At 36.5% G+C, this 27021-nt stretch overlaps 1 pseudogene; it reads right to left on the reverse strand.

Annotated features, from left to right (window-relative positions):
- Positions 1-12073: 12073 nt before the first annotated feature.
- LOC132650950 (zinc finger protein 431-like) overlaps positions 12074-27021 on the reverse strand; it is a 113225-nt pseudogene continuing 98277 nt past the window's right edge.

A 27021-nucleotide genomic window follows, 5' to 3' on the forward strand; every position in this document is an offset into this window, starting at 1 on the left:
TACTCAGGTATTAAAAACAAGAAAATCATGAAATTTGCAGACAAATGGATAGAACTAAAAAAGATCACCCTGAGTGATGTATCCCAGAAGCAGAAATACATGTATGGTATATATTCACTTATAAGTGGACATTACCAGTATAATATAGATTGGACATACTAAAATCTACAGACTTTTAAAAGCTAAAGTACAAGGAGAAACATAGGGAAGATGCTTAATTCTCATTCAGGAAAAAAAAAAACAGGATCGACGCCAGAACCCATAGAAGAGAGAGAACAGGATAAAAGCCTTCCATGATGTACACTAAGTGACTCCACTCAACAGGTGATTGAAGCAGATGCAGAGACCCACAGCAAAATTTTGTATAGAGCACAAAAAGTCTTATTGAAGAAGTGGGAGAAAGAAGGACCTAAAAGAGTCAGGAGTCACACAAGGACACCAACAAAGCCAAAAAATCTGGGTCCTGGGGCCCTGCAGAGAGTGATGCATCAACCAAAGAGCATGAGAGGACTTAGACCCCCTGCTCAGATGTAGCCCATAGACAGCTCAGTCTCCATATGGGATCCCTAGTAAGGGGAGAGGAGGCAGTTTGTCTGCTTCTTGATGACTTCTCTCTGGTGGGACCACCTAGTCAGCCCACAGATGAAGAGGATACAGGAGTCTTAATGGAACCTGATAGGCTAGGGTCTGATAGGACCTTTCCTATCAGAGGACTACATGAGAAAAATAGGGGAGGAGGAGGGAGGGATAGTGGTACATCGAGTAGATGAGGGAGGGGGCTACAAGTGGAATTCAAAGTGAACAAAAATGTAAAAATTAATGATAAACATGGGTGACAGAATGAAGCATAAATAAGACACAATTTACTGAGAAACTCACAAAAACTACTCACCATCTTTAATCATTGATCTAGCTAGAAAAAGAAAACTTAGGCAACCAATACCTCAAATTACAAATAATGTGTTTAGTGTCCTTCTTGGCACTATAGTAAAAGAGAATGTGATAGGATGCACACAATATCATTGGAAATCTTTCTTCATGCAATGAACATGGAGTGACTTGTAGGAGTTGAGATGTTGATTTACTTTATCCCCACAGATCAAGAGTGTATCCCTTGCTGAGTTCAAGAGTACCCAAACCTGGAGAGAAACCAGTGCCTGCCCATGGCAGTGACCTTCCTGTCCTTTGAAGATCCTCTGGGCTTGGCCCTGGCCTGCATGGCTCTTTGCTTATCTGTTAGCACAGCTGTTATTTTGGGGATCTTTCTCAAGCACTATGACTCACCCATCATTAAGTCTAATAACTGGACTATAATAAAATACCTTAGTGTCTTCAATGAAATTATTTACCCCTACGCTTAGTAAGTTTATATAAAATGTATATCTAACCGTAACCCAAAGAGTTCTCCATTTAAGCAATGTTATATAGATACACTCTATTTCAGAATAGAAACTACTTCTGAAAACACATTTTAGTAAGTTATAGATGTTACTTTTTAATTTGTGGGCAATATAAGTATTCTAATTTTAATTACATATTAGTAATTGTGATAAATAATACAGGTACTATATATTTTCCCTTAGTATTTTATTTTTCCAGAGGAAATAGGAATTAGATTGACAGTTGACATCTTCTGTTGGACAGGCAAAAATCTGGATCTCTGGCAAAGGGAGCTTGCAAAATTGTACATCCACAGCAGAAATCAGTGTGCAGAATTCTCAAAATGATAAAACTAAATCTATCATATAAGCCACTTATAACTTTCCTTGACATACAAACAATGGACGTAACATAATTCCATCCAAAGTATTTTTTCAACCATGCTCGTTGCTATTTTACTCAAAATAAGTACAAATTGGGAACACATAAATATTCTTCAACTGATAGATAACTGAAATGGTATGCACATAAATAGGTAGAAATATAAATGATGGTATTGATTTAGGTAACTCAGATGCAGAATACAGATATCATATGTCCTGTCTACTCTGAAACATGTAGCTCTAGATCTTCAGTTGTGAATATTCAACCAACCATGAAAGAAAAGAAAGAGGGTGGCAAAAGACTGGGGACCAGCCTCAGTAGTTGATAGTTTCCAGAGAGGAGCGAAGAATAAGGCAAGGCAGAAATGAGTCAGGCATGGTTGTCCATAGAAACTTAGAGTCTTGACTGACTGGCAGTCAGAGTACTTCTTTATTTAGACAGAGGAGTTTAATAATAAAAGGTAGATTCACATTGTTCTAAAACATAGATGGTATCTTTTTTTGTTCCCAGACAGGTGTTTTAACTGTCTCTTGGTCATAAATTTAGTCATCATTGATAAACCTTATTATTTTACTATCATTTTTCTTCATCAATGCCATAACCTGACATTTTTGAGAATCTGGAGGCATATTTGCCACTTCCTGAAACCCCATTCTCAGGTTGGAAGCATTCTCAGATGCAATGGCAATAGATAGAAAATCTTCAAGCCAGCCTGGGCATATTGCTTTGCCCCAAGAAGTATATTATCATATTTTAATGGACAGCCTCAAGAAAAACAATTTACGCCAAAGCAGCAACTATTGTTAATAAATTCCTGGCATAATGCATTGTCTATACCTCATATCTTTGTAGAATTTACTTATGTGCTAAATCTAAGTATTCTTTCATTGGTCATACAACACCACAATGATACTGTGAAAGCTGATATTTCTAGGAAAAGGAGGTCCTAATACTTTAAAAATCATTTTTAGAAAACATTCTTTGTCCATCATTATAGACCCTAGTGTAAGGTGAACATGTCTCCAGCCATTCATTTACATCTTTATCTAATCATTGAGGGCATACCATATGTAACTCCTAATCATATATGCCAAGTAATCATCTGAGGATACAGCAGTACAAGGTATTTAATCTCAAACATTATCAACTCTCCTGGCTCTAGAAACTTTGTTTGCCTATTTAAGAGTATGTTGTTCTGATTATTTTCTTCATGAGGAAGCACGGGGGTAGATTTCACAAGACTATCTTGGAGCTGAAGTCTCATAAGGAGTTTTCTGCCATTTTTATGTGAGTTACAACTTCCATGAGAAAGACATTAATGTAGGGCCAGATAATTGATATTTCTCCTAAAAATGAGAGGAGCAGTGTGCTCAGGATTTTTCTGGGGAAGCTTGGAAGCAGTACTCCAGGGTGCAGGCATAAATGATTCATGAAAAAATTTCCCATTGTTCCAATGTCCCCAGGTTGTACATGTATTGAAAGCCCTCTAAGCATGTAGCAAGTGGAGATCAAGACCAAGCCTGAAAGATAGTATGAACGCTATTGTAACATGCAACTCAGCTATGCTGGATCTTTGTCAAATAGCTGTGCTGACTTCAAGACTTTAATTGTATATAAACTTTGGTGAGGTTTTAATCCATTTGGAGGTGACTTTTGAGTGAAAATAAGCATCTATTTTCATGTTTCTACATATAGGCATCTAGCTTGGTCAGCACCATTTATGAAGATTTTGTCTGTTTTTCCAGTGTGTGTTTCTATTTTTGTTATAGTACTAGTATATTTACATAATCATCTATTACTCAGACATTTAAAAAAATCAAATCTTGAAATGTGAAGGTAAATGCACATTTGCAGGTAACTGAGAGTGAGAGAACCTAGACCCCAAAAGAGAAATAGGGTATGTATTTGTTTTACATATATATTAGTTGCAAGATGTATGATATGCAAGCAACTGAACATATTACCACAGGGGATACATACAGATTAAGAACTGGAGGTTAGGGGAGGCAGAGATTTCTCCATAGGAAAGGGAAATAAAATACTTGGTACAAATGGAAGGTGGGTTAAAAAGATAGAATTGAAGGGGATTGGGAAAGGAAGAGGGCAATGAAAAGGTAACATGAGGAAAGACAGGTAAAATTAAGGGTCAATTGTTTGGTATAGTGGAAACCTAATGCAATAGAAACTTTCTAAAATATATACATATAAGAAGCCAATATAAATGAAATCACCACACAAGAAGAAAGTCCCAACTGGAAATCTCTTGTCACTAAATTAAGCATCCAGTACTGGTAATGGTTTATATTTAACTGAGGTATTGGCAAAAGTATTGTGATCGTAATGCCAAAACAATACAGGCTTTTGCCAAGACTATAGGCTGCACTCCACAAATTGAATGCAGTGCCCTCTTGCTGGAGACAACACTTACACTTACATGGAACATAGATAAATAGAGCTTGTGCCTACATATAACCTTCACACTTACATTCTAGCAATTTTGATATGGGAAGTACACTGCAACTACAAGAGGAGAAATACAAACACTAAGCCGGCTACCAAACTTTTGAACCATGACATATTAGTACAATAGTTGTAGGAGTAAATAACCAATCTATAGTTTGACTTAAGGCCCACTTCACATGATGCAATCCACACCTGACACTGGATTATTGATCAAGAAAAATAAATTACATAGCCCAGGGTTTTAGGAAAAAAGCAAATACTACGTTCTATTAAAAGTAATAAAATGACCATTGACACCATTCTGCTATACTCATAGACCAGTATCTTGTTCAGCCATCAAAAAATGTCATCCTGCATCTGATGGAGACAAATTCAAAGACCCATAGAGAAAATAGACAGTCAGTGAGAGACTTCAGAATATGCCCTTCAGGCTCTTCTGTAATTCAGCCAGAAGAGTGTAAGAGCCAGAAAGGATAGAGGATATCAAAGAACAAAGCACTATAAATTAAGAGGACTGAAGAATATATAAACTGTGAGAGACTGAGGCAGCATGCACAAGGCATTTAATGTTGTCCCTAGCCTTATCTCTAATTGACAAGTGCTTGCAAATGAAAATGAAGTTTTCTCCAAGGTACACTCATTTTATCCAAGGGACTACTCTTATTTGTACTTTTAAGCATACATTCCAAAAGGTAGATGGCCAAAAATTTCACTCACTAGCACGTTTGGATTTTCATGTCCTGTAATTCTGGCATGCATTTTAAAATTTTTATCACAGTTTTCATTTTAATTTGCTGAAGTGTTTTTACTAGTTTTAAAGCTCCATGGACCCTCTGTGTGTACTACTGTTTCGTGTTTAATATTTTATGAGATTTCTGCATGTGTGAACAAGTCTACATCTTCCCCCCCCCCCTTGGGCTCTTTTTCTTTTGTTTTTTCTAATAAGATGTGATTGTTTTTGTCTTTTCTTTGTTTTATTTTCTTATTATACATTATAGCCCTCCTTGTTTTATATGAGGGTGAATTTAAACAAGATAGAAGGGGAGATGGGAAAGAGTTGCCAGGATTAGAGGAAGGGAAAACTTTAATCAGGGTGAATATGTGAGTAAAGTGACTATTTTGAAAAGAAAAAAAAGGAGAAGGGGGAGCAAGAACAGAAGCAGGAGGAGAACGAAGAGATGAAGATGAAGATGATTATGAACAAAAAGAACAAAAAACAACTGGATAATTGCATCAAAAGAAATGTTAAATAGCCATGCACAAAAGATCTAGAATATCTAAAAAGTGCAAAAAATAATTTATGAATAATAGTAATAGGGGAAGAAGACAAAACTCACATCCCAGAAATATTTTCAGCAAAATAATAGAATATATCCTTAATTTAATGAAGAATGGGTAGCCTATAAAAGTACAAAAAGTATAGAAAACAACAAAGCATACCAGAAAAGAAATTGTGCTCAGCATATAAAATCAAAACCCTAAATGTAAAGAAAATTATATTAAATAAAGAAGGTATATTAAAAGTTGCAAGTTGAAAAGACTAAGTTGCATAGAAATTCAGGCTCTTTAGAGTAACTCCTGATCTCTCAAGAAAGATTCTAAACCTAGAATGGTTGAGACAGATTTTATATAATCTTTAAGGGATCCTTATTACTATATCCAGTATACTTTCAATAATAAATGGTGAATAAAAATATATTGCACAATTAAACCAAATATAAGCAATATCTCTGTAAAACTCCTTCACTACAGAAGCCAATCAAAGCAAAACTCCTATCTAAAAATGTTAACCATACCCAATAAAAGACAAAAAGTGAATAATCCCAAGCATCAAATAAAATGAGGCAAACCCCCCCACCATAACTACAAAATGAAGGGAAATAATAAACATTGTTCATTGAAAACTCTCAACTTGGATGTTCAATTCTCCAATAGAAAGACAGGATATATCCATTCTTCTGCTGCATCTACTGAACACTCTTTACCATCCAGGTTAGATAGCATCTCTGTGTAAAAGGAGACAGTAGAAGAAAGTGGACCTAGAAAGAAGTTTATGGGATCTTTATTTTATCCAGTTCACACACAAAAAATACCTAAAATTCTTGAGTCAATTTAAAGAGAATATATACTGTACACTCTGAATGAGGAGTTCCACCATTATCCATATGAAAACAACAAACGACTTGGGTAGGTCCAGCACACATTTATCCTCATGTTTACTGAAATACAGCTGACTGTGTGCTAAGATAGAATAGACTTGATTGTCCTGAATCACATCAGTGCAAAATATTATATTATTCAATTTTTTTCATTCATGGAAAACATGTACATTTGTTTTATGAGATTTTAATATAATCACATTTTTTATCATTTCTTTGTCCTCCCTACAAAATCTCCCATACAGCCCTCTTTTGGTTCTTTCAATTTCAGGTCTTGTGTTGCCAATAACTGCTATTACATGTATCATGCATTATGTATGCGTGTGTGTATGCATGTGTGTGAGAGAGAACATTTAACATGTCAAGAAAGTCAATCATTTTACTTTGAAATTGTGGATGAACTAAAAATGTATCATCAAAAATTGTGACCTTAGCTAGACACAGAAATCAAACATTGTCTGACTTCACTCCTTATTGTACTATAAGCAGTCAGTACCCTGAAATAAGAATTGAATGATCAGTATTAGAGCCTGAGTGTCAGGGTGTTGTGGCATGACTTGTTAAAACAACACATTTCAGTGACAAGAGAGGAATAATATAAAGAAATACTTCAGGATAAGTACAGAATGGCTAGTAACAGTAACATACATTGTTTACTTGAAAAGTATTCTGTGTATATTTTTAAAATCTCAATAACCAAATGTAGTTTATGTGAAAGTGACATTAATTTATTTATATATTATTTTATTCTTTTATCATTTTTCCTTCCATTTTCACTCTCCAGAGTTTTGAGTAAACACTCTTTGATCTTTTGAAAATTCAAGCCACTTTTTCATAAACTATTTTTACACACTTAACATGTCAAAATTTGATTTATAATACATTATACTGTGTTACAATGCCAGGAATATGTAACAAAACCCTGGATTTTATCAAGGATATTTATTATATATAGTATTACAGGAAAAAGAAAACTGTGTAGAGATGAAATACTATTCTTCCTAGTTGTTTTTAAGAGATAGTTGCCTGAGTCCAGCCATCTCAGGAAAAAAAAATCATTTTTTCTTTTTTATTGATTATTACAATTTATTCACTTTGTTTTCTGGCTGTAAGCCTCTCCCTCATCTTTCCCCAGTTACAACCTATCTTCCTCTTCTCCCGCTATGCCCCTTTCTTAGTCCACTGATAGGGGAAGTCCTCCTTCCCTACTATCTTAGCCTAACCTATCTTACCAAGTCTTACCAAGAATGGCTGCACCAACTTCCTCTGTGACCTGACAAGGCTGCACACTCCAGGAGTAGGTGATCAAGGAGCCTGCCACTGAGTTCATGTCAGAGACAGCCACTGTTACCCTTAATAGGGAACTCAAATGGAAACTGAGATGCTTATGAGCTACATCTGAGCAGGTGTTCTTTATGCATGGTCCTTGGTTGGAATAGGACCCTCAGAGCCCATATTTTTTTGGCTCAATTGGCCTCCTTGTGGAGGGCCTCTCCTGTCCAGGTCTATCTATCTCCTGAATCTTCCATATTATTCCATGCTCTCTGCCCAAAGTTTGTCTATGAGTCTAACCATCTGCTTCAATAACCTGCTATGTAGATTCTTTCAGAGGCCCTCTGTGGTAGGTTCCTGCCCTGTTCCCTGTCTTCTCCCATTGCTGACGTCTATCCCATTTGCCCTTCTAAATGAGGATTAAGCATCTTCCCTAGGGTTCTTCCTGTTGTTTAGATCCTTTAGGACTATAGATTTTAGTATTTTAATCTTATATAACTAATATGCACATATAAGTGAGTATATAACATGAGTGTCTTTCTGCTTCTGGATATCTCACTCAGAGTGATCTTTTTTAGTTGCATCCATTTGCCTGCTGATTTCTTTGTTTTTAATTGCTGAATAGTATTGCATTGTATAAATATGCCACAATTTCTGTGTTCATTCCTCGGTTTTGGGACATCTAGGTTGTTTCCAGATTCTGGCTATTATCGATAAATCTGTTATGAATAAAGTTGAGCAAATGCCCTTGTTGTATGGTTGATAATCTTCTGAATATATGCCCAGGGTTGGTATAACTGAATATTCTAGTAGAACTATTCATAATTTTCTGAGAAAACACCAGATTGATTTCCAAAGTGGTTGTACAATTTTACATTCCCACCAGAAATGGAGAAGGGTTCCCTTTTCTCCACATCCAGTCCAGCTTGTGTTGCAGATGATGTGATAGTATACATGAATAACCCTAAAAATTCAACCAGGGAACTCCTACAGCTGATAAACTCCTTCAGCAAATTTGTTGGATACAAAATTAAATTTAAAAAAATATGAAGCCTTCGTTTATACAAAAGACAAATGGTCTCAGAAAGAAATTAGGGAACCAAAACCCCTTCACAAAAGCCACAAATAACATAAAGTACATTGGTGTGACTTTAATCAAGTAGGTGAATGACTTGTATTAAAAAAAAAAAAAACTTAAAGGAAGATATCAGAAAATTGCCCATGCTCCAGGATTGGTAGGATTAACATAGTAAAAATGGCCACTCTACCACAAGAAATCTAAAGATTCAATGCAATTCCAATCAAAATACCAGCACAACTCATTGCAGATCTTGAAAGAACAATACTGTTTCATATGGAAAAACAAAAAAAAAACATAATTGATTAAAAAATGCCTGTACAATAAAAGATTTTCTGGAGGTATCTTTATCCGTGAGCTCAAGTAGTACTATAGCACAACAGTAATAATAATAATAATAATAATAATAATAATAATAATAATAATAATAATAAAACGGCATGGTACTGGAACCTGTACTTTAAATCTTAAAGGGGTGTGCATCTACTCATAAATCATTTTTATTAAATCATATCAAGAAGCTGAGGGGAAAAACAAATATAGGGGAATCAACTGCTGTCTCAGTTTTAGACCCAGTTTGAGGGTGCCCAGACAGCCAATGCTACCTTGGGCTGTTGTTTTAGCTCATCAACTTTAAAACATCCATGGCTTTACTATTACTAGTGTACTTTTCTTAACATTAAATTGTTCTCTAAGATTTTTTACATCAGAGCCATTAGCAAAAACATCTTCCCTGTCCTTGTTAAACAATCTATTTTTCCAAATTGTTTCTAAGTATAATGGTCATTGCTAACAATCTACATCTATGGCTCCTTTCAAGGGCACTGGTTAATTCATTAATCTGCTCCAGGAAACATGTGAAAAGAGATCAAGCATTGTTAATTTTAAATGTCAGTGATATTGCCCAGTGACAAACTAGAAGCCTTCTTAGAGTTTTCATACAACTGATGTTATAAGGATTATGGACATCATAAGGGCAACAAGAAGAGTTATGCTACATAAGAACACAAAGTCCTCTGGAAAATCAGTTCTTGGGATTATGCTTCTCCAAGACAAACTCACCGTGACTATGCTAACAGGGGTGCCACATTCCATGAGTTCTATAGCTGTTTTTCTGTTGCTCCTGCATGGCTCTTGACAGGGGCCAGGTAGCCAAAATAGTTTACCTATAGATGGGTAATGGGGGTTGAGGTTAGCTCAGGCCTTGGGAAGGAGAATTCAGGGTATTGCATGGGCTGTGCTAGCCTGGAGGATCAGATAACATGGAAGGACTGAAGGATTGCTGGGAGAAAATGGCAGGTAGTTTTTATTTGATATGTTAACTACGAACCTCTGCTATTAGTTCCAGGTTCGAATCCTACTTCTATGGTAACATAAACTTCAGAGAGAGAAGCATGGTCTCCATTGGATAATGATTATCAAGTGAGCCCACAGGGAAGAAAGGTGGCAAAGACAAAGATTCTGTTTTTTTTTTTCTTTCTATATATCTTCTTTCTTCTCTTTGAGGGAGGGCAGTTATCAAAACTAGACTCAAATTTTTGCTTTTTTTTCCTTTTCTTACTATATTTTATTTTATTAATTGTTTTTATTTTTCACAATTTATTCATTATATATGCTGATTGAAGGTCACTCCCTCAACTCTTACTGGTCCCACCCTCTCTCCATCTTCCCCCATCCCCTTTCCCTAGACCACTCAAAAGAGGAGTTTCTCTCCTCTGCCATCTACCCATACATTATCAGAACAGTACTCAGTTATTAAAAACAGAGAAATAAAATTTCTGCTCTTATTTCTTTTCCATGAGCCACTGTACTCACCTCAGAAGATTTCATACCATGAAGCTTACCTGCAACCTTACCGTGAACTAAACACTAAATATAATTCATTTTAAAGAGTCCCATCCCCAGGCACTGTTTGATTGACCATTTCACATCCAGAAACATGTGAAATTTGAAATGCTATGAAGTGTGAAACATTTTATCACAGGCATTTCAGAGAATGTGATTTTCTTGCTGCCTGGAGGGCTGTTTCCCACCAGCCCAGGAAGGCATGAGGGGCAGAAGATGAAAACAGAAAAGAGAGGTTTATATCCCTTGGGGAGTGCCTGCAATGCTCCAAGTATATGTGTAAATAATTGTTTAATACTAGGCAATTCAAGGATGCTCGATTTGCATTAAACAGCACATTCCTAGTATATGAATAAGAAGAACAAGAACACAGAACCAAATTATCCTATATTTGAAGGGAGGGGAGAGTTATCAGGGATCTGTGTCAAAGGCCATCTATCAAAATTGATTGGTGGTGTCGATTGTCTAAAGACACTCTCCAGATGAAGTCAGGCAGAGAAAACTCACCCTTGACATGGTTACACATCTAGGCCAGCAGCAGGGTCATACATGGAAAAGAAAGCCTCATCCCTCATATCTCAAAATTCAGTGTGGGTTGTGATGTTTTTCAATAGTACCTCTGGAACAATACGTATGTGTACACAAAGAAACTTCTACAGGCTACCACCATTGTGATACTCTCAGAGATCTTCCTGGCTGGTGTTAGTTGACCATTCCCTACATATCCATCCACTGGACTAAAAGTTTCTTGTGTAAAGTGAGGCAATTGAAAACAGTAAATGTTGAAAATCAGGATTATCAATAAGTCTTCCGTAAACAGTATTATTATATAATACTGCTGAATGTAATTGATATTCACCATTTATTGTATTCTTTTTAAAAAATAAGTTTATTTACTTTAAATTCCAATTGTAATCACCCTCCCTTCTCTGCCCCATGACTACCCTCCATTCCTATTGCCCCTATTCCCTTTCTCCTCCAGAAAGGGGAGGTCATTTCCATTGAGCTAGTTTTACAGTTCTGTTGGATCTCAGTGGACCAAAGTGCACAAAGGCCTTTCCACATTGCTTATACTCAAAGAATTCCTCTCCAGTAAGGATACTTTTATGATGATGATGACTCTAGATTTGTGCAAGGCCTCACCATTTTAACACATTCATAAGTTCTCTTCAATATGAATCCTTTCATGATGATGAAAATTATACAAATATGGAATGGTTTCACCATGTAAAAAGCAGTCATAGGCTTTATGTCAATTAGGATTTCTTTCATGAGTGTTTAGATGATTCTGAAGTGCAAAAGTTTATTCACATTGGTTGCAGTCAGACAACTTCTTTCCAGTAGGTGTTCTTTTATGTATTAGGAGATGTTACGTGCAAAGGCTTTGCCACATAGTTATATTCATATGGTTTCCCTCCAGAATGTGTTCTTGTCTTAGGAGATGACTATTACATGCAAAGGTTTTATCACACTAATTACCCTCACGAGGCTTCTCTCCACTGTGTGTTTTTTCATGTTTTCGGAGACTACTCTGCTGTGCAAATGCTTTACCACACTCATTACATTCATAAGGTTTCTCTCCAGTGTGTGTTCTTTTATGCCGTATGAGATTACTGTTTTCTGCAAAGGCTTTACCACACTCGTTACATTCATAAGGTTTCTCTCCAGTGTGTGTTCTTTTATGGCATAAGAGAGTATTGTTTTCTGCAAGGGCTTTACCACACTGGTTACATTCATAAGGCTTCTCTCCAGTGTGTGTTCTTTTATGGCTTAAGAGATGATTGTTTTGTGCAAAGGCTTTACCACACTGGTTACATTCATAAGGTTTCTCTCCAGTGTGTGTTCTTTTATGCCGTGTGAGATTATTCTTTTTTGCAAAGGCTTTGCCACACTGGTTACATTCATAAAGTTTCTCTCCAGTATGTGTTTACACCGCATGAGATGACTGTTTTTTGCAAAGGCTTTACCACATTGATTGCATTTGTAAGACTTCTCTCCTGTGTGTGTTCTTTTATGCTGTATGAGAACAGTGATATAGGGGAAGGCTTTACCACATTTAAAGGGTTTCTCTCCAGTATGACTGCTTTCATGCCTGCAAAGAAAATTGGCACATGTGAAAGATTTACCACAGTCATTTCAGTACACTAATAAATATGTTTATCTATATGAATTAATTTCATAATTTGGTCTAATGGTAAAGAAGAATCAAATTTTAAAGTTTTATCACTTTATTTACATTCATGGTATTCCCCTTCATTATGGGTATTTTTGAAGATCCCTGTGATGGTAAGAGCATTGGTTATGTGGTGCACTTTTAGAGCACCATTTTTCTATAAGAGGTTTTCTCCTATATATGAAGAGTATTTAAGAATTCAGAGTTTTACCACAGCAATTCCATTTTCAAATTTTTGTACTCTATGAATGATACTTCATTTACAATGTAAATGACCAGGACCAGCAGAAGTTCCAAATTCCTAGTATTCATAGGTATTTTCAGCAGTATGAGTTTGCTGATGAATTCTCAGTGAAGATGAAAAACTAATTAACAGTATCCATTTATCACATTCAGAAAATTTACTAAAAGTGGGTGTACTACAAAATCAATTTTTCTTGGAGAAAGACAGGGACACTATTTCTTTCAATATCCCTATGCTCATGTGTCTTAGGAACATTTTCACATATGATATACCAGTTTAATTTACAAGAATAATAAAAGATTCCCACATTGAATTAATACAGTTTGTTTTCTGTTCATCATAAACATGTCATATAGGGATTAAGGTTTCTCCACAACAATATTCTTGATTCTCATAAGCTGCTCCTTTCAAAAAACTTTACAATGTTACTGCATGAAAATGAGTAACATTGGTTGTACTATGAAATTTTTGCTTATTAGAAGGTTTTGGACACATACTGATCACCAATTCAATGTGTATACCTCTTACAATATCTGAGTAGATAGAATGATACTAAACAGATTGGCAGTTCAAGTCAGTAGCTGTAATGTCCATATGATTCAAATGGTATTTTCTGTTACAACATTATTTTATTTTCTTCTATCTTAGGGGAGTGCCTTGCAAACACAAATCAGATACATGTCATTGAAGTACATGGAATTGTGAGATTTTAATGATCATCAGTACACTTAAAGCAGTGCTGTTTTTATGCTGTTGATTTTCTTTAAAACTTCCAGGACACAGCCAGGTGTGCTGGTACATGTCTTTAATCCCAGCACTTGTGGAAGCAGAAGCAGGCAGATCTGTGTGATTTTGAGGTCAGGCTGACCTAAAAAGCAAGTCTAAGTCAAGCCACAGCTACACAGAAAACAAAAAAAAAATATTTAAAAAAATGAAAATAAAAAACAGCCAACAAACAAACAGGCAAACTAACTTCCAGGACACATTAAAATTTCTTAAGATTCATATCTGTATCAGCATGCAAATAAAGTTACCTTTTATTACTTGTAAAACTTTGAAAATGTTCTTCAATATTATGGTCTTCCCAATTGTAACCTAAAATATAGTACCAGAAAATATATATTATTGGAAATATATTATGATTAAGGCAAAACATAAATCACTATCTTCTGTGACCCTTAGAAGCATGCCTTATTTATTCACTTCATTCCTCCTCAGTCTCAATTGGAATTACAGAAGAGAATCAATAACAAAGTAAGAGTTGTCTCCTTATTTTAAAAGTGAAAGAAAATTTGCAGCCTTACCTATAGCAGTGAGGTTTTTACAGGTCTCTAGCATCACATCTTTGTAGAGTTGCTTCTGGGAAGGTTCAAGCAAAGCCCACTCTTCTTGGCTGAATTTCACATGCACATCATTGAAGGTCACTGAATTCTAAAATATGCCATACATTTGTATGGCAGAAACAGTGGCAACAATATAAATTTATATTTCATTGGCAATATAATCATATAATTCTAGTGCTTCTTCCATTTATATTCTGACACAGAAGTGCTAGTGTTATACAGTCGAGTGCTGTGCATCAGGTGAAGGAGGAGAGAAGAAATAGCCTAAAGGTTAGATTGTAAGGGAAACCAAAGGCATGCTTTGAAAACCTGTGTTAAAGGAGTTTCATTAGTTTGTAAGACATGAATATGAATTAGCCATGAGCTGGGTTCTTGAGTGATCTATGAATTGTCTTCAGTTACTTGGGCGAGTAGGTCAGGACCCTGTCATGAGACAGGTGGAAGGAAAAAACACAGTCATGATATTTTATCTAGCAACAAATGAGATGTGGCTATCAGGAGACAGTGAAGAGATGGGTGGCGTCAGTCAAAAGACAACATGGCACTGAATATCATGTTCTAACCATGCCTCAGTGAAGTGGCATATCAGTATGTGAAAAGGGGGGGCTCATATATTTGTGGAAGGGAAAGTGGAGTACAGTAAATACATGGATAAAAATAATGTGAGGTGGCAAACAACAACAATCATAGCTGATAAGATCATATTTGTGAGTGACCAGATAAAAGACATAGAACCCATGATTTTTATTTGAAAATTGTTTTGTATATTCTCCTTTCCAACTCATGTATAGTCTATAGTTGAAAAATAAAGATTAAAGCTTTTATATTAAAAAGGAAGTGCTAATGTTATCCATAAGTAATTCTTAGAAGAAAACTGAATAACTGTGTCATATCTGAACTTTTATAATAGGATATAGCCTTGGAATAGACATGCCAATTAATGTGGACAAAGACAAACAGAGAGAAGAGAGTAAAATAAAAAGAGAAAGATAGAGACAGAGACACAGAGAGAAATGAATAGATGGACAGTACTGAGTACATATCAGAGAAATTCATGAACATTTGTTAACTACAAAAAAATGATGGACTAGCTGAGTGTATTCAGTTATGTCTCTCATTCCATCACTCAGGAGGCAGAGGCAGGTGAATCTCATTGAGTTGGATGCCAGCATAATCTATGCAAAGAGTTTCAGGACAGCCAGACCTATATTGTAAATGTCAATCAAACAAATATAATAGTTAGAAAAAACTCAGAGATATTTACTGAAGCTCCTATAAGGAATTATACATTCAATCCAAATCTTTATTAATCTTCCAGAAACCAGCAGTGCCACAGCTTAAACTATAACATTAATAAGATCTTACTAAAAGGGAATGCATGTTTAAACAGGTAAAAATAGAAAGAGAAAAATATTAGCAACATAAATGCTGATGATAAATAAGCAACATAGGCAGGAGAGATGGCTCAGCAGTGAGGAGCTCTTGCTGCTCTTGCAAATAATTGGGCTCAATTGTCAGTGTTTACATGTAACCCACTACTATTCATTGTTCTAGGTTCATGAGTTCTGATGCGATCTTCTGAATACTGAGGAGCAGGCAAACAAGAGTTGCATAGTCATGCATACAAGCAAAATACTCATATTCAGTAAAAATTAAAAAAAAAACAGATCCCAGATGGCAGAGCTGATTGCACACTGTGTATGATCAGCAGGGTAACAGAGAATGCACAGTGACCAATAGTTGGAACAGTAGGCCACAAAACACCACTGACTGTGTTTCCCAGGTGAAAGGAAACCCACTGGTGAGGGAAAAATTGGTTCCAACCTCTGATCATTGAGCTAATCCCTGGAAAAAGTTCCTGGGCTGTTGAAGCAGGAATGTGGTTTTCAAGCAAATGGACACAAGAAACAAGCAGGAATAGCGATTCTAATATCTAATAAAACAGACATTCACCCAAAATTAAATGAAAGGGATGAGGAAGGATACTTCAAACTCATAAAAGGAAAATTCCACCAAGATGGTGTCTCAATTCAGGGCAACTATGCCTCAAATTCAAGGGTACCCACATTCGTAAAAGAAACATTAATTAAGTTTAAAGAACATTTCAGTCTCCACACATTAATAGTGAGAGACAACCACAACTTAATATCATCAAAGAATAGAGAAGTGAAACAGAACCTAAAATGAGATATAATGACACTATGGATATCATTAACTAAATGGACCTACCAGATATCTAGAGAAATGTTCACCCAAACAGAAAAGAATATATCTTCTTTTCAGCACCTCACGGACCCTTCTCTAAAAATGACCATACAATAGGTCACAAACCAGGCCTCAACAGATACAAGATTGAAGTAATATCTTGTATCCTATCAGACCATGATGGAGCAAAGATGGATCTCGACAATAACAGAAATAGCAAAAAGCCTACACATACATGGAAACTGAACAACTCCCTACTCAATGAAATCTGGGTCAGGGAAGAAATAAAGAAATTTCTATAGTTCAATGAAAATGAAGGCACATCATACCCAAACTTATGGGATGCAATGAAATCAGTCTTAAGAAGAGCTTTAATAGCACTAAGTGCCTTCATAAGCTATTGGAGACTTCCCATACAAGCAACTAAATGGCACACCTGAAAACGCTAGGAACAAAGAAACAGACACACCCAACAGAAGTAGACCAATAGAAATAACTAAAGTTAGGGCTGAAATCAACAAATTAGAAACAAAGAGAACAATTCAAAGAATCAACAAAACCAGGAGCTAGTTCTTTGAGAAAATAAAAAAAAAAACATAGACAAATTCTTAGCCAAACTAAGAAAATGGCAGAAAGACACTATCCAAATCAACCAAGTCTGATAAAAAGAGAGATATCACAGACAATTAGAAAATCCAAACAAACATTAGCTCTTATGTCAAAATCCTATATGCAACAAAATTTGAAAATCAAAATGAAATATACAATTTTTGATTGTTTCCACTTACCAAAGTTTAATCAAGATCAGGTAAAGAAATTTAATAGTCTTACATCCCCTCAGTGAATAGAAGCAAACATCAAAAGACTCCCAACCAAGGGCCAAATGATTTCAGGGAAGAATTCTACCAGAGCTTCAAAGAAGAGAGAATATCTATATTCTTATAACTATTTTATAAAATATAAATGGAAGCAACCTTGATAAATCCTCAAAACCCAAAAAGAAAGAGAACTTCAGACCAATCACTCTTATGAACAATGATGCAAAAATACTCAATAAAATACAAACCAAATACAAGAACATATTAAAGATATCATCCACCATGACCACTATCATATAAATAAATATAAAAAAACAAGAACAACAACCACACAATCATTTCCAGAGATGCTGCAAAAGCATTTGACAATATCCAACACTTATTCTTGTTTAAAGTCCCAAAGGGACCAAGGATATAAGGCACATACCTAAAAGCAGTGAAGGCAATACACAGCAATCCTATAACTAACATCAAACTAAATGGAAAGAAAGTTAAATCAATTCCACTGAACTCAGGGACAAGGCAAGGCTACCCACTCTCTCCAAATCTCTTCAATACAGTATCTGAAGTCCTATCTAGAGCAATAAGACAACAAAGGAGTTTAAGGGGATACAAATTGAAAAGGAAGAAGTCAAAGTATCACTATTCACAAATGAAATGACAGTATAGATAAGTGTCCCCAAAAGTTCTACCAGGGAATGCCTACAATCGAAAAAACACTTCAGTGAAGTGGTTGGATACAAAAAAATCAGTAACACACCTGTGTACAAAAGTCAAACTGCCTGAGAAAGAATTAGGGAAACAACACGCCTCACAATAGCTAGAAAAAAACCATAAATATCCTTATGCTCATGGATCAGTAGGATCAACATAGTAAAAATTGCCACATTACCAAAAACAATCTACAGATTCAATGATATCCCCATCAAAATATCAACACAATCCCTTACAGACCTTGAAAGAACAATTCTCAGCTTCATGTGGAAAAAAAAAAACAGAATTGCTAAAACAATCCTGTAAAATAACAGATCTTCAGGAAGTTTCTCCATCCCTTATCTCAAAATATACTATAAAGCAACAGTAATAAAAGCAGCATGGTACAATTACAGAAACAGAATGGTGAATCAATGGAACTGAAGCGAAGGCTCATAAATAAACCGACAAACCTATGGACACTTGATTTTTCACAAAGAAGCCAAAACCATGCAATGGAAAAATGGCAACATCTTCAACAAATGTGCTGGTCTAACTGGAAATATACTTGTGGAAAAATGAAAATAGATCCATATTTATATTCCTGCACTAAACTAAAGTCCAAGTTGATCAAAGACTTCCAACATAAAGCCAGACACACTAAATCAGTTAGAAGAAAAAGTGGGAAAAAGCCTTGATCACATTGGCATAGAAGATAAAACTTCCTGAAAAGAACACCAAGAGCACTGGCTCTAAGATCAACAATTAATAAATAGAATCTCATGAAACTAAAACCTTCTGTGAATCAAAGAACTCTGTCAATAGAACAAATCAACAGCCTACAGCCTGAGAAAAGCTTTTCACCAACCCTACATACAGCAGAGAGGGCTAATAAACAAAATATATAAAGAGCTCAAGAAATTAAACTCCAACAAACCAAATAATCCACTTTAAAACTGAGGCACATAACTAAACAGAGAATTCTCCACAGTGGTATATCAAATGGTGGAAAAACATTTAAATAAATGCTAAATGTCAATAGTCATCATAGCAATGCAAATCAAAATGACTTTGATATTCCATCAGAATGGCTAAGATCAAAACCTGAAGAGAAAGCACATGCTAGTGAGGATGTGGAGAAAGGAAAACACTCCTCCATTGCTGGTGAGAGTGCAAACTTATATGACCACATTAGAAATCATTCTGATGCTTTCTCAGACAATTGGAAATAGTGCTACTTCAAGTCTCAATATATCATTCCTGGGCATATTTCCAAAAGATGCTCCACCATTCAATAAATACATTTGCTCACTTATGTTCACAGCATCTATACTCATAATAGCCAGAATCTGGAAACAACCTACATGTCTCTCAATGGAACAACAGTTATAGAAATTGTGGTACATTTACACAGTGGAATGCTACTCACATATTAAAAACAGGGAAATCATGAAATTTTCAGGGAAATGGATGGAACTAGACAAGATCATCCTGAGTGAGGTATCCCAGAACCAGAAAGTCATGCATGGTATATACTCATTTATAAATGGATAATAGCCATAATACAGGACAAGCATACTACAATTCACATACCTAAAGAAGCTAAATAAGAAGGAGGACCCTATGGAGGATGCTCAATTCTCATTAAAAAGTGCAAATAGAATTGATACCAGACATGACTGAAGAGAGGGAACAGGATGAGAGCCTAACATACATGTCCTCTGAAAGACTCAACCCAGTAGGGGATTGAAGCAGATGCTAAGACTCACAACCAAACTTTGAGCAGAGCACAGCGAGTCATAGGAAAGAGTGGGGGAATATAAAGTCTCAGAGCTGACAGGAGCTCCAAAAGAAGACCAACAAGGCCAACAAATCTGGGACTGTGGGGACATGCAGAGACTGATGCACCCACCAAAGCCATTCATGAAGAGGACCCATACCCCTGCTCAGATGTAGCTGAGAGGCAGCTCAGTCTCCATGTTGGATCCATAGTAAGGATAGTAGGGGCTGGCTCTGACATGGACTCTGTTGCCTGCTCTTTGATAATTTCCCCATGGTGGAGGAGGCATTGGTATACCACAAAGGAAGAGGATGTAGGCAGTCCTAGTGAGATTTGATAAGTTGGAGTCAGCTGGTAGGAGAGGAGGGCTCCTCCTATCTGACAAAATTGGAAAAAGGGGAAAGAGGAATGGAGGATGAGACAAGGAAGAGACAAGGGAGGAAGATACAATTGAGATGTTAAATTATTTTTAAATTTTATTTATTACAATTTATTCACTTTGTATACCCACTATAGCCCCCTCCGTCATCTAGTCCAAATCCCACCAACCCTCTTTCTTTTCTCCTATGCCCTTTCCCTAATCTGATAGGGAGGAACTCCTCCCCTTCTATCTGACACTAGCTTATCAGGTCTCATCAAGGATGGCTGCATCATCATTCTCTGTGGCCTTGCAAGGCTGGACCCACCAAGAGGAGTGATTAAAGAGCCAAGTTCATGTCAGAGAATAAATTATAAAAAACAATTTTAAATAAAAAATAAATTAAATGTGAAAAAATGCATGAATAAAGTTTTAAAAAACAAACACTACACCCCTGCAATTCAATGACTCAGAAAGCTCAGACAGTGTTAATGTCATGAATACATGCCCCCTAAAAAGTTAAATATACTCTCTGCCAAATTTCAAATACATGATGTGGATGAAGATCACCACAGAATCCTATGCTTACATAGACAAAACTAAACTAAACTAAATAAAAACCCAAAACCCCTACATTCCAGACTCACCAGCCAGTGATGATGATGTTGATGCCAGGTGTCTTGGCCTAAATTTTACCCCAACACTCAACAGGAGTCAAACCTGTAAGTGTAAAACCTGCCTGGTGTACATACTAACTCTGAGGACAGCCTGGGATACACAGAATCTTTTTCATTCAACGTCAAAACCAAAAACATCATCTTCTCTGGGAGCTTTTTTGATTTAAATCAAATAATTTATGACCAAATTCACTACTGACTTATGGCCATCCCATGATGAAAATGTAGTCTAACTTCAATGATCCTAAAATTTGGCAATAACTCATACACTGTTTAATTGTCCAGTCTCTTCTGACATATAAGAAAAATCTCTTCACCGCCACATCAGAAGTAAGTTACATCATTCCAACATAGATGCACAGAATACCTCTTCCCATTCCAGTAGATAGGAATGTATACATAGTGAGGGAAGACTATACCAAGGAAAGAAGACCAGCAAGGAAAACAGCAAATCCTGTTGCTGTTTCAAAAGGCTTAGAGGGTCCTATCTATGTAACGTCTCATACATTTCTCATATTGGTTACTTCCAATCCCTATAGGCAGCTCTTTATGACAGGTGTCTCATAACTTAGGTATCTCAACATCTTGTAGTGTCAAGATGCAACTCAGGCTTCACCCTCATGGCGCCATGCAATGAACATTTACAGTATCTTCACTGGTGATCTGACTCTGCCAAACACAGAAGGCTGACACAGTGCTGATTAGAAACCACAAAGAATCTATTATGCTAAATTTTACATATTTCTTGTTTCCAGAAAAATCACAACAGGGTGAGCCTGTTAATTTGGATTCAAAATTTGGATGGACTGTGCCACACTTGGTCCATTTGGAGCAGGCTTTATATGAAGTTCATTCCTGGTGCTAGGAATCACTTTGAGTCCTCCTTCCATTAACAGAAGAATTAGCAGGAAGGAATTTTCTCTAGGAATATCATTTTAGGCTTCAAATCTAGAGCTAGGATCTTTTCTTTGATGGTGATAATCTCCTTGAAAAATTCTGTCTCTGTTTCATCACATGACTGCCATCTGAAACTACCTAGTACTGTTTTTCTATACAAACCAAAGACTTTACAATTATTTCTACTCCACTTGTCTGTCTTTCACTGTGGTCCTGAATGTCTCTCTAATAATAACCATTCAACAGATTCAATATTCCATCTAAGAAATCCCATCCATTATTTTTTAAATTCTGCCTTACTAAATTTCAAGGCATGAGCAGAATAAGTATGATGTGCAGCTAAAATATCACACAAATGACCTCTAGCTTAATTTTCCATGGAATCTATTTTCCACTGAAATCCTATGGCCTGGACTTTCTCTGTCTGCATTACTCTCAACACTCTTTATCTTCTAGGTCCTACCAGAATAGCTGATGAAGCTGTGTATACAGATTTTTAATGTTTTTGCCATCTGAAATCATGATGATTTCCACATACCTTAAAAAGAGAACATTCCAAGATTCTGTGCCACAGCTAAATCACTCTTTGCATATGATTTTTGTTCGAATTTGCTTCTTTGTTACTGTGACTAAATCCCCTAACAAAAGTGTCTCAGGTCATGAATGGGTTTACTTGTTTAGTTTGGTACTGTCAGATCACAGTCCACCATTTTGGGAGCTTAGCATAGAATGTCAAGCTTGAAGAAAATTAGGGCAAAAGCGATGGGCAAATGTTTCCTGGGTTGGTCTCTTCCTTCATCACTGTCTCATGCTCAGGTAGTTATCTTATGCAGCCCAGGCCCACTTACTTAGGGATATTGCATCTCTCAGTGGAAGAGCCTCCCCACATCAAACATCTATCAACACAATCTCTCACAGATATAGCAAGCAGCTTTTCTGATGAGGGCATGCCATTTCTTGAGGTTCCCTCAGATTACTGTAGGCTTTGAAATGTTGACAACTGAAGCTAATTAGGACACAGAGACAACAATATATGAGAAAGTCTTAAAAACTCAAAACCAATGTGTTAACTCTATGAATCACTTAAGCAGAAAAATTTGAGACATTGATGATTGCAACAATTTGAAAACACATATATACTAAGAAATAAGGAGAGACAAGCCTTTATGATCAAGAAAAGAACAGTAAAATTATTTCTGTAAATCAAGTCTACAAATCAACAAAAACTCAAGGAAATATACCATAAATTTTTAAAAGGCAAAAATAGGTGAAGGTCTATCACTTTCAAGAGACACAATAGAGTTATGACTAATCAAACCACACAATATACATACACCCCTGTCAAAAGGAAATACAAAGACATGCCTATAAATATAACACAGTCCTATAAGCAAATACAATAGGATTAGAGTCAAAGAATTCCCTGGCCAGCACTGAACTTGTACATTCTGGTTCTTTCCTTTGCCAACAATAAAAATGAATTAGAGGTGGAGGGCTATTCCAATTGAAGAGATTCCATTAAAGCATACAAGTGTTTCAATATTAGAAAATATGATTTTGTCTACTAAAATTATCTCATACTCTTACAATAAAGAAAAATATATGTTAGAATCACTTGGAAACCATATTATTTTCTATGACTGATGGTTGGATATAGGTCTGCATCAGTGTAAAATGCAAACTTCTCAAGCCAAGTGGAAGAAATCAGAATTTTAAAGAAGCAGTGTGTTTGTACTATACGCTTAAACATCTCCTTTTGCACTAATTGCTTTAATTACCAATATCATCTTTGTGTATTTTGTTTTAAGATCTTTTTCTTGTGCTTTCAGCTATGTTTATATATTCAGGATGTGCTGTGGTATGTGGTATGAATAAGTTCCATAAAGAAATCCAGGCAAATAATAATCAAACAATTGGAGGAAACCAATAAATTCCTTAAATAAAACCATGAAACAACAAACATTTGAGGGATGTGAGGCTTTGCTGGATTAGGGTGAAGTCTGACACCTCTGGATAGCCACTTATTTATATTCAGTCTTTGATGGTGAACTCTGTTTTCTCAGTGAAGGGCCTAAAAATCTGCTTCCTGATCTATATGACCCTGAGTCATATAAAGAGCCTCACATACCCCTAGGGTAGATTATTAGGCAAACCCTTTCCTGTGAAGAAAACTGCTAGAACAAGCATCTGGGAATTCCTAGAAATAGATCACCCTGCTAAGGATCTTAATCTTCAGCAGGGGCTTTCAACTGTACTCAGAGATTTTTTCCCCCACATCTATAAGATAATTGAGTACTGTGTTCTCCTTCTTGTGATAGGACCATGCTACTGCATGGAAAATGAGTCATGGTAGCACTATATGTGAGCCAATTATCCTTGACCCCTAGACCCCAGCAAATCAGACATTTATCCTCAAAATCCTTCCCTCTGGCCAAGGTTTATAAATTCTGACCTCAAACTAACATGCTGGGAGTGCATGCGTGCTGGCTGGATGTATGCCACCTGATACAATCAGCCTTCCATCATGGCCTCTGAGATTCATCATTTATCCCCCTCTGGGCTTGCTCACTGGCCCACTTGGCCTAGGCCTCACTGGGTCTGTGTCTCACTAGGCCTATGTCTTGGTTGCAAGCTAACCAGGCATGGACTTTTACTTGAACCTCTGAGGTGAAAGTCCTCAGAGCAAGGCATAGCAGCTTATCCGAGAATGGTAACACTTTGGTATTTCCATAGGCTCTGGAATACCAGAATTTCCACTACCACTCATGATTTCATTCTAAAAGAGCTAGCTACCTGTAACAGTCAATAGAAAATTATTTCCATACCCCCACCTAGTGAACATGGGTGTTGCCCTAAAGTGTTTTAGCTGCCCCTGAGAGATATGGAACCACTGTTCTCCATCTGGAAGCTGAGCTCCAGGCCTCTGCTGAATGGAGAATGACAGAATGAAACACATTCTGGAAATATGTAAATATAATCAATAAAGAAAGCAAAAACAAGCTGACCATGGTGGTGCACACCTGTGATCTCAGCACTTGGGTAGGAAGAGGCAGAGTGGTGGAGACAAGCCCCGAGAAACTTCCGACCTTTTCTCACTCCCTCCCACCCTGCTGCACCTGGTTGCTTGACAGTTACAGAGATGTGTTAACTGTGCCTTGACTTCCTATAATAACTGCAAAGTGTTCCAGGACCCGGGGCAAGAAGATTCTGTAACTTCCACCCTGCCCCTTCCTGAGCTGAGAGGTTCTAAAGTAGGCCTTTCCAACCTGCCCTGAGTAAAAAGGATTCTGCACTACGCTCCTCCCTCGCCCCGCCCCTATCTAAGGTTGGCCTTAAAAGCCTACTTCGGTTCAATAAAATTTGACTCTTGACAAGTGTACATTTGCTTGAGTCCTTCCGTTCTCCCGCTCATCTTTTACAGGCTGCGACCCCCTTCGCCCCCACGAATAACTAGGTCCTGCGGGTCGGGGCAGCAGAGTGACTTTGAGGCTACCCTGGTCTACAAAGCAAGGCAAAGACAGCATATGCTACACAGAGAATCCCAGGCTCAAAAACCCAAAAGAGAGTTATTTTTTAAATGCAGAAATTCAGGGAATCCTGGAAATGAAAAATTTAAAGACTACAGCAAAGAAATACAGAGGCAAGGTTCACACAGAAAACAGAGATCAAGGAGATAAATTTATGCACTAAATACAAAATAGAGAAATTGAAGACAGGTGTGTTTACACATTACTTTAACACTAGAACTCAGGGAGGCAGAAATAGCTGGACTGTTGTGAGTTTGAGGCCAGCCTGGTCTACAAAGTTATTCCAGGACAGCAAAGGCTATAAAAAGCAATCCTGTCTGAAAATAAACAACAAAAACAACAACAACAACAAAAAACAGAAAAAAAAGCTGAACTAGATACACGTGTCAAAGAAAATGTTAAATCCAAAAGTTCCCTATCACAAAACATCCAAGAACTCTGAGACATTATGAAAAGACAAAACATGTTGATAATCAGATTAGCAGAAGGATGAGATCAAGGGTCCAGAAGATATTTTTAACAAAATCATACAAGAAAAATTTCTTCACCTAAAGAAGAAGATGTCTATCAAGGCACAAGAAGCATACAAAATACCAGAGACCAGACCAGAAAAGAAAGTCTTCTTAGCACGGAATAATCAAAACACTAAACAAGCAGAACAAAGAAAGAATATGAAAAGCTGCAACTGAAATCAATCAAACAAGCCAAACTAACCAACCAATCAGACAAACCCAAACAAAGAAAAACTAATCAAGAAACAAAAAAAGGCAGATCTATTGGAATTAATCCTGTACTCTCAATAAAAATGCTAGAAGTTGAAGGGCTTAGACAGTGTGCTTCTGACTCTAAAAATCTACAGAAGCCAACACAAATTACTAACTATGCCCAGAAACTTTCAATCACCAAATGGGGAAAATAAGATGTTCCATAAAAAGGTCAATTTTAAATAATATGTATCTATAAATACAGCTCCATTCAAGGTACTAAAACCACCACCACCACCAAAATAACAATCACTGTTCAATGATATCTCTTAATAACATTGACCCAAATTCACCAATAAAAAGACACAGACTCACAAAATGGATGATAAAATAGAATCCACCCTTCTTCTAAATACAACAAACACAGCTTCACATCAAGATACACATTATCTCAGGGTAAAGGTTTGGAAAAAGATATTCTAAATAAATGGACTAGAGTATCAAGCTTGTATAGCAATTTTAATATCTAATGAAACAGCTTTCAAAAAACTAATCAAAAGATGGCAAAGGACATGATGTATTAAAAAAATCCAGCAATAAAACATTTCAATACTTAACATCTATGCCCCCAACCTAAGAATACCCAAGTTATAAAAGAAACCCTTCTGCAGCTTGCATCACATCCTGGCCCTCATAAACTGATAGGGAAAGACTTCAATATATCACTCTCACCAATGGACAGGTCCTCCTGACCAAACTGAACAGAGAAATGCTCCAGCTAAGCTAACATCAAAAATCTAAATATACCCAAATAATATTTACAGAACATCCACCCAAGCACAAAAGATTGTTCCCTCTTCTCAGCAAATCATGTATTGCTCTACAAAATTGATGATATACTTGAACAGTGGAAGCCTCAAAAGTTATAAGAAATTTGCAATAACTACCTGCATCCTATCAGACCACTAAGGTTTAAAGCAGCACATCACCAATAACAAAAACAATAGAAAGCTTACAAACT

The sequence above is a fragment of the Meriones unguiculatus genome (genome assembly GCF_030254825.1).
Source record: "Meriones unguiculatus strain TT.TT164.6M chromosome 13 unlocalized genomic scaffold, Bangor_MerUng_6.1 Chr13_unordered_Scaffold_37, whole genome shotgun sequence".
In the NCBI taxonomy this organism is placed as follows: domain Eukaryota; kingdom Metazoa; phylum Chordata; class Mammalia; order Rodentia; family Muridae; genus Meriones; species Meriones unguiculatus.